General features: G+C 42.1%; 1 non-coding gene across 1 annotated transcript; it reads right to left on the reverse strand.

Moving 5' to 3' along the window:
- Nucleotides 1-713: 713 nt before the first annotated feature.
- LOC117800970 lies at nucleotides 714-820 on the reverse strand. Its single transcript, XR_004623237.1, has one exon. It is a non-coding gene; the product is annotated as a U6 spliceosomal RNA (small nuclear RNA).
- Nucleotides 821-4,546: the final 3,726 nt, after the last annotated feature.

Here is a 4,546-nt window from a genome sequence, read left to right on the forward strand (position 1 = left end):
ACCTCCTTTATCAAATTCTCACACCCCAGTTCAATATTCTCCTTGCCCTAAATCATCCCAAGTCCAGATACTGGACCACTAGGGGCCACCTGTCTAGCCCAGTGTCCACCAAAATTATTCAAACTATTCAATCCAGAGCTTAACTGGGGATCCTGATCCCGCCTCTCCCAATCCTTCCCATAAAGCCAGAATAACGACTCTGGCTCATGTCTTCCCCTCATTCTCTCTGCCTCCTGACCAACGCAGGTGTTTCCTTACATGGCCCTGAGTGTTATGGCGTGTCCCCTCCTCTTGGGAGCTGTAGGTAGTAAACTCCTCTTTCAAGGACGTTGTTTCCATGTCTGTCATCTTACCGTACCCGAGTCAAGCAAACCTCAGGTTTCAGACAACAAGTTGAGGGGAAAGGCCTGAGTCACATGCTCCTCTCAGGTCAGGGGTTTGGCACATGGAGAGGGTCATTTGAAGCTGGCGGGGGTTGTTGGAGATTAACATTCTTGGGAATCATGTAAAGGTAGGAGAGGGACAGAGAACCCAACATTACCTTTGAATCGTCACCCAACTCTTCAGGCTAGATTGTATTATGTTCATGGGAGTTCCTCAAGTTCTCCTTTATGGCCCAACATGTGACTTACTCTGCAATGTTCCATGTGTAGTTATTATGTGCATTGTTCCATGTCAATTAAGTAAATACATTTGTTAGTAACATTTATTTTTTAAATGCGGAACGCTTCACAAACTTGCGTGTCGTCCTTGCACGGGGGCCATGCTAATCTTCTCCGTATTGTTCCAATTTTAGTATATGTGCTGCTGAAGTGAGCACTTGTTACTAACATTGTTTAAATGTAATGCATCTGACTGAATTTTCATATGCCTGTTTGAGCTATCACTCAGTGAGATGTGTTAAAATTTCCAGTTGTGATAGTGGATCTGTCCACTTCTCCATTTACTTCTGCCAGTTTTAGCTTTTAATATCCTATATGCAATTCCGATGTGTGGGCTTTCCCCACACACATTCAAGCAAGTCTCCTACACAAGCTGGGTGTCCTGTAATTTAACTCAGGTTTCACACTACCTACCCGGAGATAGCATCGGATTCCTCAGGTTGAGGGCTCAGTCCCACATGACCGCCCTCTACTTTCAATGTCAGTCTCAAGTCCAAGTTGTTACCTGTGCTTCTGACTGACTGGCTATAAGTCAGAGGTTCCCAAGACCCCTTTCTTGGGTTCGGTTAATTTGCTAGGGTGACTCACAAAACTCAGGAAACCCATTTCCTCACTAGATTACGAAGGATATTAAAGAATAGGAATCAACAGCCAGATGAAGAGATACTTGGGGTGAGGCCCCAAACACAGAGGCTTCTGTCCCCGTGGAGTCCGGGGCATGACACGGTGGCACATGGATGTATTCGGGTTTACCAACCTGGAAGCTCCGAACCCAGTCCTTTGTTGTTTTTTTTAACTCCCCTCCAGACATCAGTAGTTTATTGTTTGTTTAGTCCAAACATATTCAAAGTGGAAACTCAGAGAATACTTTTCCACCTGAAACAATTAAACTAGAGTCTCCTAGCCTATAATGCTGAACCCATTACAGCAATAAAGATGGTAATCCATTGTGTTCTTTACCTACTAAAGCCAAGCTGGTAAAGCCAATTTGGTTGCAATAGTGTCATAAGGATAGAATATTACCATAAAAAATCAGCAAATAATAGTGATGCTCAATGAATATTTTGACTCTGGTTCACTGAAAAGTGGACAAAATGTTAAAAGTCCACACTACTGCAGGTGAACAATCACCATGGAGGCTTCCTTAGATAGTCATGATTAAATCATTGGCCACTGGACTCAAATCTCCAGTCCCTCTCCCCTCCCCAGAGGTCAAGGAGGTGGGACCAAAAGTTCTAACCCTCTAGTCTCATGGTTGGTTCTCCTGGCAACCAGCCCCTAACCTCTGGTGTTTTCCAAAAGTCGTCACACTAACATGACAAAAGACAGACATGATCACTCTCAGCACAGAAAATTCCAAGAATTTCAGGAGCTTTGTATCAGGAGGGACAAAGACCAAAAACTGCGTATATTTCTTCCTTTTTTAAAAAAGATATATTTATTTATTTGAGAGAGAGAGAGAGAGAGCGCCCCGGACTGTGAGTGCACCGGGGAGGAGGGGAGGGGCAGAGGGAGGGAATCCCAAGCAGACTTCCCACTGAGTGTGGAGCCCACACACTGGCCAGATCCCATGACGCATGAGATCATGACCTGAGCCGAAACCAAGAGTCAGACAACCCACTGAGCCACGCAGGCACCCCACTGCATACATTTCTTACTGTGAATCATGATATCACAGCTTGGTGTATTTTGGCTCCATATAAGAGGTGCAAATAAATTTAGAATTGTTTTATCAATATCTTCTTGTTCAACTGAATCTTCTATTGTTATGAAATCTCCCTCTTACCTCTAGTAATGCTTTTGTTTGAAATTATACGTTTATCTTATTAATGTGGGTACACTAGCTTTCTGTTGGTTAGTGTTCAAATTGCCATTTCCTCCCAATTTTGTACGTCATTAAATTTTACATGTGTCTCTTTTAAGGTGCATTTGATGGAATTTTTATCTAGTCTGATGTTTGCCTTTCCACCTGCAATATTTCATCTGTTTACATGGAATGAAATTAGCAGGCATAAATTGGCTTAACCGTGCCATCCTAATATTTGCTTTACATTTATTTTTACCTGCTCTAATTTCCTTTTCCTTTCCTTTCTTTTGAAATAATCCATATTTGACTATTTGATTTTTACCTCATTTGGCAAGTTAGTGGCACATTCTTTTGTCATTGTCATTCTTGTAGTGTTTACCCTTGAGATTACAATATACACGCTTAACTGTCAATTACTTTATTTCTATATTATGAGAAAACACAGGAACCATAGAATACCTTGACTTCATTTTAACCTTCCCAAGTTGCTCTTATGCATTTTAATTATCTATATATTTAAATCCCAGAAAACATTATTGTCACGTATTACACAGTTAACACTCACTTAAACTCGTTTACATCTTCACCAATGTCATTTTCTTTCTTTTATGCATCTGTCTTTCCACCTGGGCTCATATTTCCTCTGCCTGAAGAAGAAACTTTAGTATTTCTTTTAACTTGAGGCTTTGAGGGCCACATTTGCCCAGTTTGCTACATTAAAATGGCTGTTCTCCATTTTTGAAAGACATTTCTTTCTGGGTATGGAATTCTAGGTTTGCAATTATTTTCCTTCTGTGCTTGGAAGATAGAAACTCACTCCCTTCAAGATACCATTGTTTCTGTTGACAGATTAGATTCCAGTCTGATTGCTGCTTCTGTGGGGTTATCTGTCTTTTCTTCCTCTCTCAGCTTTGAGTTTCTGCTCTCTACCTCTGGGTGTCAACAGTATTACCGTGGTAGGCCTACATTTGGTTTTCCTCATACCCCTCCAGGTTTGACAAACAGGGAGCTTCATGAATCTGCAACTTGATGTCTTTTGTCACTTTTTAAGCTTGCCGACTATCATTTCTTTAAATATATCATCTGCACCACTCCCTTCCTTTTTTTCTGGGACCAACTGAACATGCGTTAGTGTTATTCGCTCTAACACCTTCAACTCTCGCCCCTTCTCTTTCAGGATCCTCCACCATGTTGTCTCACCAGGCTTCATGCTGCATATTTCTTCAGACTTGCTGTCTGTTTTTGTACTCCTCCATTTAGGTGGGGGAACTTACCTTTGACTCTTGAAACTTAACACCACACAGTCAGGACAGATTCTATTATGAGCTTCGAGCTCAGGTTGGAGGAGGGGGTTACAGTCATTAATTAACTTGTGCCGGGTCACCCAGCCCGGAAATGGCAGAGCAGGAACTAAGATTTCAGAACGGGCCCTCTGCCCAACCCTTCCTCCTGTGCTTGTTCTCTCCTGGGCTGAGAATGCTCCCTACCTCTCATCTCCCAGGAGGCAGATCCACAGTGGAGTTTTCCAAACTTTGAAGCATGCTGCTGGCTATATTTCCTTTAAGATTTAAAAAGTCAATGATATTTCTTCATTATCCATAAACGCTATCACAGGACTTTGCTCTGTTATTCAGGTCATTGATGTGTTTTCTACCTTGATTTGGTTTTAATTTTGTTTCTTTTATACTGTCCTTCCTGATTTCAGAGTACATTGATAGACATACTTCCTTTCAAAGAGGAGCTAGATACCTGGGTGTTTCCCTAGGAAGTATGAAAACTGGTATAAAAGTGGCATTTCTGGCATTCATCCTTCATCCATCCATGAACAAGATGGAGAAGCAGCAATGAATGGTGCTTATGTGGACCCCCGAATAAGATAGTGTTAAGAAAAAAGAATCAACTAAGTAAATTTTAAAGGTCTTATTGGATTTATTCAACTACCCATGAATTGGGGGCAACATCCCATCTAGCAAATAGAAAGGGTCCTGGGATGGAGCGCCACATCAGGCTCCCTGCTCCACTGGGAGCCTGCTTCTTCCTCTCCCACTCCCCCTGCTTGTGTTCCGTCTCTCACTGG

Source organism: Ailuropoda melanoleuca, unplaced genomic scaffold (assembly GCF_002007445.2).
Source record: "Ailuropoda melanoleuca isolate Jingjing unplaced genomic scaffold, ASM200744v2 unplaced-scaffold9825, whole genome shotgun sequence".
Classification (NCBI taxonomy): domain Eukaryota; kingdom Metazoa; phylum Chordata; class Mammalia; order Carnivora; family Ursidae; genus Ailuropoda; species Ailuropoda melanoleuca.